This window comes from Vidua macroura, chromosome 2 (assembly GCF_024509145.1).
Source record: "Vidua macroura isolate BioBank_ID:100142 chromosome 2, ASM2450914v1, whole genome shotgun sequence".
Classification (NCBI taxonomy): domain Eukaryota; kingdom Metazoa; phylum Chordata; class Aves; order Passeriformes; family Viduidae; genus Vidua; species Vidua macroura.
Window position 1 is genome coordinate 51,741,225 of NC_071572.1, and position 11,780 is coordinate 51,753,004.

Genomic DNA, 11,780 nt, shown 5'->3' on the forward strand with positions numbered 1-11,780 from the left:
CCTCTTACTTTGTAAGGAAGGTGCTTTGTAGAGCTGCCCTTTTCTATTCTTATTCATTTTCTGTGGATACAGAATACAGGATCTGATACTGTCATCTTTCAAAAGTGAAAAACCTACTATTGATTTCACTGTCAGGTTGGATCCTTAAGCAGTATAAAATAGAGCTGACTCTTGAAACTGTACTGCTGTTTATCTTTTGTTAGCTGCTACAAGGATTCTGCTTCCTGCAGCTGTATTTTTAATTGAGAATTAGTTTTAATACATATTTTATTTTAAAAGGTAAATGGAGGCCTAGTATAATAAAACAAAATAAGTTACTGACTGCAGGTTATCAGAATGTTAAGGTGTGGGAATTATACATAGCACTCATTAGCAAGTGTACATTCAGGATAGCCAAAGTGCTGGTATATATGCAGAGTAATTCTCCTACAGAGGTATCTAGACAGCTTTAGTGCTATAAATGTTTATTGTGTTTATTCAGTATGTTTGGGAGAACTATATGGAAATGTAGCCAGTAGTAGCACTAGCTAACCTGTACTTAATGCAGGTTTTCTTTGGAGATGGTTTTCCAGGCCTTCAGTTTTACTGAGCTCCATTTCAGGGTCTCCTTCTTTCTCTCCTGAATTCCCATAAGCATTCTGATTGGTTTTCATCAAATAATAATATAAAAGTCTTTAAGTTAAGGCCTTACTCAATTCCTTTTTATTTCTCTTCAGTGCAAAAAAAAAGACCATAAAGAGCAAAGAGAATGGAAAAGGTTCTGAGAAGAAGCACTTTTATGTAGTGGGAAAGTTATCATGTTATCTGAAAAAAAAGTTATCTGAAAAAAAAAAAAAGAAAGAAGAAAAAAAGGAAGCTAGGAACATAAAAGAGTAGGGAAAGGGGGTAGAAAAATGTAAGAAAAATGTAAAGATGGGGAGAAAGTAACAAAAGGGCAATATACCCCAGAAGCTCGCAAAAGAAAGCTAGTGGTGCAAAAGGAAAAACAAAGGGACATTAGATAAGAATCACTGCAGCAGGATGATTCTACAGCTTCCCACTTTCCCCAGCAGTGCTGATAGAACTGGAAAGGGATTGCAGAAGGTTTTACAGCTGTGTGGTGTGTACTTTTGTCTGCTTTCAGGTTAACTTTTCTTTCTCTCAACAGCTACAGTAAGTTAATGGAGGTGATGCCACATCTTTCAAAGATAACCAAACATTTCAAAAATTTCAGCATTCATTTGTACAGGTTTATCTCACGCAATTGCTTCACTGTATATATATTTTTTACTGTATATCTAATAAAAAAATCTATAGACTGATTTGGAATAAAAGTGTTAGACTAAGAAAAACAAAACAAAAACAAAACCTTCTGAAATCTTAGAAATATTTACTGAATTTACTTAGATTCAAATAAGAAGTTCATGCAAACTTTAATAGCTGAGATACAGATTGTAGTTGCAAATGCTTATGTTCTAAAATATAAGTCATGTTTAGCAATTATGCACTGGGGAGGATTAATTGTTTCATAATGTGCTTTATTCACATGGGGACAACATGTTCTACCCTACAAGTCAGAAAGCTAAGAAACCTTTCTGTCTGTTTTCTGTTTTTTTAAAAAAGAGTCATTATGTTGCTATCAAAATAGGTCTATATAAGGTGTTCATGTCCCAAGTGAAGAAAAAATTGCTTTGCACTTTAAAATTAGGTGAAAATACATTGTGACGGTATGTTCTCTTCAAATTATTCTAGATCAACAATTACTGGCTGGGTTAGCTTAGTTTCTTATGTTCCCTCACATATCTCACTTAAATATATGCTTCTCACTTGGGTGGAAAAAAATGTTGTGAGAAATGCACTTACGTCTTTAACATAGTAATTGTTCAGTTAATCTCATTTATGGAGGGAAGGAGGCTATACTTCACTGATACCGTTTAAATATCCTATACTGGGTTCTATATAAATAGCTACAAATGTGCACAATGGTTACATTACATGGTATATTTAACAACACAGCTAAATCAGAAAGTGTGAGCTATGCCTTTAGTGATGGGAGTACTAACGATTGCATGCAAGAAGATTTTTTTGCTCTGCAACCATGAAGGAAATAATTGCTGTTCAGCACTATTCAGTTACTTTTGCATATCAGTAAAAACACATGCACAGAGGCTCCACCTACATTCCTAGTGCCCTAGCACTGATATAAGTCCAGCATACATTAAAACTTCAGAAGTTGTTACATTTTTCACAATTTGCAAAATGAGTGTAATTTTCAACACAGTTTATTTGACCACTGACAGATGAAATTGCTAAGGTGACATTCAGGTTTTATGATTTTCTTTTATTTTAGGCAAAAAGTACCATAGGGGACATTTTACAGATTTGTTGCATGACTACTTCCACTGAGGTTTTAAGTCTTGTGGGGTTTTTCCTCTTTTTGATTCATTGAAGATATAAATATATAAAGCAAATGTTTCTCTTTCATATTTTAGATGGAAGACTTTATTTGAAAACTACTGTCATGTATTGAATTTTTCCTGCTGAAAATACGTGTGCTACAGTAAAGAACGTTGCAGTAAGACATTGGCTCATAAGGAGTTCTGTGGAAACAAAACATTTTCAAACCAACTTCCTCAGCTTCATTTATCAATGTTCTTCAAAAATGTAAAGAATTCTGCAAGAGTGTCCTCTTTGATTATCTCCTATGGCTCAACCTGGAGTTCTAGAGAATGTTTGTAAATGTACAGTAGCACTGTTCTCACAGCAAAAATCTACATCTCTGTGCCGGACTATTGTATCCAAAATTACAGGCGGTCAGAACAAGGCTGAGTATTCCCTTTTTCAAGGAATGCAGACTTTCTCCTCCTCCGATGATTCTATATTTGAGCACATCCAATGATCCTTCCAGCGGTGTCCAAGTACACTTACAGACTCTTACACCATACTGAAACCAGCAAGACAGCTCAGAAATGAACTTGTAGAGGGCATAAGAGGATTCTTATTTAAAAAAAAAAAAAGGAAAAAAAAAGGTAAAATAAGAAAAAATTGATACATTCAGTTTTCAAACAATGATCGTGGGTTTTTCTTCTAAAGACATTTTTTCCACATGCTTTCCAAGAGACCAACACATATATGTTAGACTACATTAAGTGAAATGGAATTTTGTGTAAGTGAAAAGAAATGCTGAATGTAAACAAACTGTTTTACCATTCACAAAGTCTCTTTTCCTAAAATAAAATTTAAAAAAAACCTAAAAAGAATAATAGTTTCTCATTGTAAACTGGCAGGGGTTTATGAAATAAAAGACTTTGCTTCTTATCAAAATGTTGGTCACTTGTACAGTATATAACACAAATCACACAAGGAAGGTATTATGTATGCAGTAGAAATCTAGAGTTTAGGAAATGAAACTTTTAGATAATATTGTTTTGTCACCCTGTTGGTCAGAAAGACACCTTTCTAGTTTTAACGCATGCAGGCATGTAAATATTTGTCCTGGAGTCACAGTATTACTGAATGAGATCTTAAGCATCTGGTAACAAGTCAGAATTCTGTATCAGCCACTTTTATTTGTATATTGAGCCCTGGTTAGTGCCCTGACTAGTGCACTTCTAAGAATGGACTGTGGCTGAGCAGCAAGTCAAAATGCCAGAAATATTTTTATATGTTAATGTCATATTACGTCAATGTTGCTAAAAAAAAGAAAACCTAACAAACACTTGATGTATCAGTCCAATTCCACGTAGAACTGAGTGATACAGTTGAAGTCTATTGTCCCTCCCACCTTGTCTTAGGGATGGATGGTTATGTGTTACTTTCACTGTCTTTATGAAAGCTACAATATGTGTTTTCACCTTTGTGCTAATAACTGGAAGTAAGCTGCAAAACACTGCTTATTACATTACTAAAAATTATGTTCTTTGCTTTGCATACTTTTGGGTTACCCCTTTAAAGACTGATTTTGTGAATCAGTGCTATTACTGTAAGTTTTGTGATTATGCTTTCTTCATCTAATGTTTTATGCATATAAAATATTATTTATTACATGGAAACATATCAAAACCTTAAATGTCTAAGATGCCTAACTTAAAGCAAATATTTCTTTAAAAGTAGTTCTGATTGGATATTAATATTATTTTGTCCAAAAAAAAGAAAAAGTAATGTTTTTGTAAACTCTAGCACTGAGCTTCTATAGTTTGTAGGTCTTCCTCACAATACTGGAACACATTTATTTTGTGCAGTTCATATTTACTCCACCACTATCCTTTTTTAACAATAGGAAGATGTAAATACAAGTTCACATCACAGTAATTTTTTTAAAGAAATATTGAGCAATATTTTTCATTAAATATTGTTGTCTAATACTTTGTAGTGATGTTGTTTTCTAACCATGATTCTTTCATGATTGTCATAGTTGCTTAAACACACATGGGATTCTGTACTCCAGTTTTTGCATATGCAGTCTTTAAAGGGTTAACAGCTGTAAAGTTAGATGGACTTGTGGCAAGCTTTTGAATCATTCATATCTGAAAGAAAATTAAAAGCCTACAACTGAAATATGTACTAGCATTTACCATTGCTCTGCTCCTTGCATAGAGTCACCTGTAAGTAGGTTTAGTATTTTTACAGTATATTCTTTCAAGACCTTCGGGAATGCCTCAGTGTTTGGCTTGGTACATAAACAGAAGTGTTAAGGATTAAAGGGGAACCAATTTATGAGCTGGATGTTTAGAAAGAATCTTGCTAAAAACAGTGTAAATATTACAGACCATGAGATGTTACCGTAAGTTGAAGTTTTTGCCCCTCTTTAGTTTTACAGGTTTTTGGGTTGGTATTTTGGTTTTGGTTTTTGATTTGGCTTTTTTTTTTTTTTTGGCCTAGATTATGAAGAAAAGTTGTCCTCATGTTATTGTTTATATGCTTTTGTAATCTTAAAGATATTAATGTCTAGTTGTTCTATATTATAACCATATTTGCGCTCTATGCAAGCCCTTGGAACAGAACATACTCATCTTCATGTAGGACCTATGAAAATTGTCTATTTTTATCTATATATTTAAAGTTTTCTAAAAATGAAAAAAAGTTATTACGAATTTTGTTGTACAAAATCTGTACAAAAATCTGTTTTTACATCATAATGCAAGAATTGGAAATTTTTCTATGGTAGCCTAGTTATTTGAGCCTGGTTTCAATGTGAGAACCACGTTTACTGTTATTGTATTTAATTTTCTTTTCTTTTCAACAATCTGCTAATAAAACTGTCTGAAATCTCCCTGTGACTTTATTTACAGTTCATCTTTATTAAATTTTCTGAAATGTATAACATCAGAGGAATATTTACTTTCTAATGGGAGGCATCTAAAAACAACATAAGTCAGCTCTTTGTAATGTGAGGCGAACAGTGCTGAATGATTTTATTTAACATGCAACTGCTTCTATCTCTAATATGAATTACTGTGGTGAAAAACATCATAAAAGCACACTCTGTGGTTATTGTTTAACAAGCATATTTTCCTTTTTTTTTTCTTGCCAGCTAAGCAAACTGCCCCCATCTACATGATTTATTTATGTACATTTCTCAGTTTATGAAGCTGTTATTTGTACCTTTTGCCTTTATATTATGATATTCCCATGATTCTTATTCCACAAAGCATTGTGCTGAACAATGTAAAGTGGACACATTGATGGAACAAAACAATATTATTCCTCTAACTACAAAAATGCAGGGGTAATCCTGTTGGTTTTGTCTCAGATCTCCTTCACTTGATAAAATGTGGTTAGAAACACATTTCTTTAACAAACCTCAAATATTTAAACATTTAAACAGGCATTTAGAAAAAGAAATAGTCCTGGCTTAGCATATCTTTAGGCAGTATTGTGAGAAAAAAAAAAAGGGTGCTTTTTTTCAAGGTCAAGATTGTTATTTAAGAGCAAATTTGGAACTATGTTGGTTTTGCTTACAGAAAGTTCAAAAGTCAGAGAGGTATGACTAATTTGGAGTATTGTACCTTATTGTCCTGCCTTGCCTGGCCTTGGTTTGCCTTCTCTTCCCATCCTTTCTCTTCCTTTCTTTTCTGAACCATACATACATGAACGCTTCTGCTTTTACTAGGGGCAGACCCGTTTGGGACAGCAGAAGAGATTAGCTTTCTTGCATAAGCCCATTCCACTACTTCTGGATGGCCTGGGGACTACAGGCATGGGGCTGACAGCCTTCCTGGTTTCCAGCAGCTTGCTGTTGCTTGCTGGCTGATTGGGAGTTTGGTTTTCTGTATGCAGGGCAATCACAATCTCCTTCTGCCTGCATTAAAATATCATGCATGTCTGAATTAGTAAGGATCCCAGCTACACTGTAGTCAGCTCCCCTGCTATAAACTCTGGCACAGCTAAAGCAGGGTAAAAAGTAAACTCAATAATCTCAGTCCGTCTCATGATGAAATCTGAATTATCTCTACGGTAACAGACTAGAAACCTACCTCTGTGTTTTTAAGCATCCCAGTAAATAGTCTCTTTCAGCAGAAAGGAACTGTACTCCCATAAGTTCCACCCTACCTCCATTAATAAATAGCTACTTCATCTGTGCAAGGTACCTGGCATTTAGTAAGTCTGAGGCTGAGGGACAGTCAGATGTTGGTACTCCTTGTGACTTAGGTAAAATAAAAATATGCCAAAGCTCAGATCAAAATCAAGAAAAATTTGCCCTAAACATATCTTGTCCTAAACTTAGTAGGTTATGGTCAGATCCTGAAGAAATTTGGACTCAGCAGCTAAGCATCTAAAGTTTTAGGAAAATCCTCTATGAACTGACAGACTCAAATGGGAATTACTTTTTAATTTTTTTTTTTATATTTTTGCAGTGGAAAGAGATACAAGGTTGGGTTTTGATCTGAAAGATAAACCTCTTATTTGTTGAAGCTTCTATAAATTCTTGAAAATTGCTTCATTTGTTATGTGCTTACATGTTATTTGACACAAGACTGCAGTAAAAAACCCCTGTGGCCAAGACTTCCAAGCGTGACTGCTGATTACAGATACTTCCAGTTTTGCTGGCCAAACTTCACACATTTTCAATGTCTTTCTTAAAATAAAAGATCCTAGCTCAAGAGTTCTGTGAAACTTATTTCTTCAGTAGCTGCTAACTCATCCATAGGACACTGAGGAATGTGTTAGTGTGCCTTTGCTGAGCAGGAGCTCATCCTGATCAATGATGATGGTTCCACCATCAGCAGTATCACACCCTTTCAAACTACAGCCTCCTGCTTAAAAAGCTTCATTTTCAAAGAGAGAGGAAACAAGGACTTTCTGGAATTCAGGCTTTTGAAAGAAATCAAGTTAGAAATAAAATCTAGACATCCACAGTACTTGGAAACTTTGTAAATGTTCACCTGAAAGTCAAGTACTAGACAATTTGGGAGAATTTGCACATGATCTATGAAAAAACATGATTTCATCATCTAGATTAGAGTAACAATGGTTGGCATAGTCCAGTGAATTGGTTAATTGGTGCTCTAAATTTGATTCATAAAAACACAGCTAGGTTCATCTTGCTTCTGTATTAGCAGAAGGAAAAGAAAACAGATCCCCGCTACCAAAACAAAAGCAATAAATAAACAAACCCCTCCAAATTTTCAAAACAAAAGCAAAACGAACAAACAAACAAAAAAAAAATCGAAACAAAAAAACCTTATCAAAACCACAAAAAAAAAAACAAACCCAAAACAAAACCTCCAGTTGGATATAAAGGTGAAGAAGTCAAAATGAGAGGGATGAAGCACTAGAACAGTTTTCACAGAGATGTTTCAGGATCTCCATCTTTGGAGATTTTCAAACCTTAGGTGAGCATGGCCCTGAAAAACCTGATCTAACTGTCTGCAGTTAAAAAAGATTTGACTGCTTGACCTTCAGAGGTCCGTTCCAAACTCAGTTTTTTTGTGGTTCTAGAACCACGAGGTTTATTTGCATGATGCCCTTCTAGGCATAACGCTTACTGCATCCAGCTTAACAAAGAGCAAAATTTTATCCTATAAATAGCAGTTGTCAGATCTAGAATAGAAATTGCTGGGATATATTTAAGCATTCACAGCTTTTTGATCTTCCGTATCAGGAGGCCAGAAGAATGAGTTGTACTTACAGCAAGATGTGAAAGAAGATACAAGAAGTGAATACAAAGAGGATTAAAATGGCCCTATTTTAATACAGATATAATTAATTTAAATAGTAAGAATGGAAGCTGCAGCAACTTTGTCAACCAGTTCTGAGATGAATTTTCTAGCAATAAATAAATATAAGGCAAAGTGAATAAATTATATGTCCAATAATATAAAGAACAGCTTTTGGGGTTAAAGAAAGTAAGTTGATCTAGTTTTCTTGGTTATGCTGGCCAGACAGTTTTGGAGGAAATTTGAAACGATAAGCTGGAACAGATAGATACTTCTTTTAAAATATACTTCCTGTATTTTTTTCAAATAGCTTTCTTCAAACGGGTTCTGCAAGGCAACCAACTATTTTGGAACTCTATAGATTTTTACCATTCTGAGATACAGAGGACTTTGAAGCAGTCAGTTTGGATTGTTGGCTTCTCTGTCAAGTAAATATTGTCAAGCAGATTGAGAGGTATGCCTGAGGTATGGCAAGGTTAAACTTAGCATTTAAAAACTGGAGAGACAAAAGGAGTGACTGGGCTTCAGTATCTGTTAAGTTGTATTATGGTACAAGCATATTTAACTAGGACTCAGTTCTGAAGGATTTTGTAGTTTTTGGTTTGGAGGTGCTAATTATGGGGTAAATTGCAAAGTAGAGAGATGAAAACAAAAGTCTTGGTGAGAAAAGCAGGATAAAGGAATGAGGCTGCAACAGAATTTTGAACAGAACATAGGGATGGACGTAAATAGGAGATTTCAGCTGTCAAGATGGAAGTAAATAGTGATACAATAAGGAGAAACTGGATTCTAAAGATACTCTTTAGAAAGATGTGGCAAGATACAGCTGCAGCAAACAAACTCATTTGGCAGCGTCCTGGGCAAGCAGACATTGTTCTCAATTCAATTCAGAAGCAACTAATAACCATTTGGCTTCTGTTCACTGTGACCAAACTGATGCTGCAGAATCTGGCTGTTCAGTGATGGGATGATATATTGGAAGCCAGAAATAAGTTTCTACATGGATCTCTTGAACAATCTGAACTCAATTTAACAATTGAAGAGGACAGAGATAAAGTATTACCTTCTTTGTGAGCTGATCAATAACAAGCACACCTCTGGGAAACAGATGCTTCAACAAATGCCAGTATTACCCTTGGAAGCCATTTCAGTGCTGGAAGCTGAACAGGTTCATGGGACACCTTACACAGAACTTATAGAAGCAGTAAATAATGATACTAATAATAGTAATTATTAATAATAAAGAATTCTCAGCTTTTACAGGTAAAATCTTATCCTATCTGCCTTCAACACAAACCTCTACAACACTGCAAGTGTATATATGGCATCTATGTATCGTATAGAAGATAAGACTCAAGTGATGAATTATGGGTTTAAAACAAAATCACAGCAAAAAGTTAAACTAAGTTATTGACAAAAAAAGTTAAAAGAATTTAAAGTATAAAATTAGCTCAATGATTTCAGGATTCAAAATGTGAAAAAATAAATTCTAACAGCATCCACATGCCTAATTCAAAATCATAATAAAATGCATTTTTGAAGTACACAATGCTTACTAAATGTTTCCATGACTCTCCTGATCACACCTTTGGCACTGATAATGATGTATCAATTCTCTTTTGAAGCACCTAGATGCCTAGCATTGGCATAACCTCCTCTTGGAGCCAAAATCTTAGTTCAGCAAAGTTATGCATTGAGCATTTTGCAACACCAGAAATCTCATTACATAACCTAGAAGAATAATTGAAAATAAGAAAATACACAGCTGCTATTCCCAACTATTTCTGCAATTCCACACCCCAAGAGTCCAACCACCCACATGCCCTACTGCTAGGTTGAGCAACACAATTCAACAATTCTTGTTGAATTTTTGCTCCTGTTACTTCTCCCCCAGGCACATCAAGCTGTAACTATTTAGTATTAGCCTTCTACTGATGAAGAGGAGAGGGATTGTAAACCCACTGAGAATAAGGAACAACCTGCTTGGCACCCCATGTGCTTTCTTGGGAAAGTGCTCCTACCGCTTGCCTTGAGAAGTGGACAGGCCTGGTGTCCTATAGCCTATAGCTCCTGTCTTTAAAAGGTACATTAAAAGTGCATCTACATGAGCAGTTTAATGTATAAAAATGTGGCTCTGTAGAATTAATTTGCCTTGCATTTGAGGTTCTGATGTGCACTGAGGCTCCTAAACCAGTTTCTTTCGCTGGTGGAACTTATTCATGTGAAAGGATATCATCTGGATTTTGTCATTTGCAATGTGGCCTCAGCAGCTGGTGTTCTGTACAAGCCTAGGCCTGGAAACCAGTAGAAACTTCATTGCTGGTAATGCCATGATGAGGTCATGCAGTCCTAGAAGTGCAACAGATTGCATCATGTTGTAGTGTGGTCCTTACCCCCTTGCATCACAGCAATCAGCAATGGAAACACACTCCATGATTGGAACTGCTGCCCTCTGCAATGCACCGTCTCCAAAAGATCCCAGAAACCCTGCAGAGGTTTGGGTTTGAAGTGGAGCTGATAAATTTGAGCTGGTAGGTGGGGTTTTGGCTGGAGTGAGGTTTTTGAATTGAGCGTGAGGGTACTGAGGAGATATTTTACAAAGTGGCAAATGAATGGCATCAGGGATATTATGCTTTGCTATACTAAACCTTCTTTTTACAGATAAACTATGCTTAAATCAATTAGCTATTTATTGATTCATAAGGAATAATATAAGGTTCTTTTTTTATTTATTTCCAGGTGTTACTTGAGTGAAGACAGATTGTGGTAATAATAACTGGTGCTTTTCCTTTTACTTTACTAAGCCACTATCAGCATTCAGAAAGATTATATTTGGGGTTGTATGAGGAGAGTATTTTGTTGTGAGAACAACACCAGGCACTTACTTTAGAACTCCTGCTAACTCTGGACTCTTCTATAAAACTCGCATGAGTAAATGAGTTGTATGATGCATTTTTCTAATAGTCTGCAGTTGTATGTTTTATTCAAGTTTGAAAATACTTCACCCTTTTTAACAAATGCTGCACATTCATCTAAGAAGTGGTCATTAAAGAAAGTGCCACTATATCATTCCTTTGTATTTAATTTGGGGTAGAAAGAGAAAACTGTACTTTGATCAAGCTTTATTTCTTTTCCAATTTAGGTAATTTCTTTTTTATCTAAGCTGGCCAAGCTCAATTTAAATCATCATTTGAATTGTTGGTGAGATGCTTTTATTTGAATCAGCAAGCGTTTGGCCACGGTGAATAAGCTTCTGGCAAACAAGAATATTAGTACCAGGGGAGATCTTGGAAAACTACAGTTTGTGCATCATGAACAGTTTTCAGTGCTAAAAGTTATGTTTTTCTTAAATATTGTTCTATTCAAGGTAAAAAGGGTTGCTTGCTTTTTTGATTTTCATTCCATTCTTCTATCACTGCATGTCAAGAATGAAATTTAACAGGAATGCAGATAAAAATCAAAGTGTTCAAGTTTCATCAGTTCTTCTCCATTTTGCTTTCTCAACACAATGATATTTTTTTAGTACTTAATTTTTTTCCTAGCTGGTGTAATTTCCAAAATACACGTTAAAAATTCTTATGCAATTTTTTATATTTGATTAGGCTTTAGCAGTGCAGTAACCAGGGCGGATAGGGCAATAAC

At 35.1% G+C, this 11,780-nt stretch overlaps 1 protein-coding gene across 1 annotated transcript in view; it reads left to right on the forward strand.

Moving 5' to 3' along the window:
* Positions 1–5,251, forward strand: part of DACH1 (dachshund family transcription factor 1) — a 356,660-nt gene extending 351,409 nt beyond the window's left edge. Inside the window, exon 13 of the mRNA XM_053971477.1 lies at positions 2,472–5,251. The gene's annotated coding sequence lies outside the window, so the exon portion shown is untranslated. The remainder of the gene's footprint in view (positions 1–2,471) is intronic.
* The last annotated feature ends 6,529 nt before the right edge of the window (positions 5,252–11,780 follow it).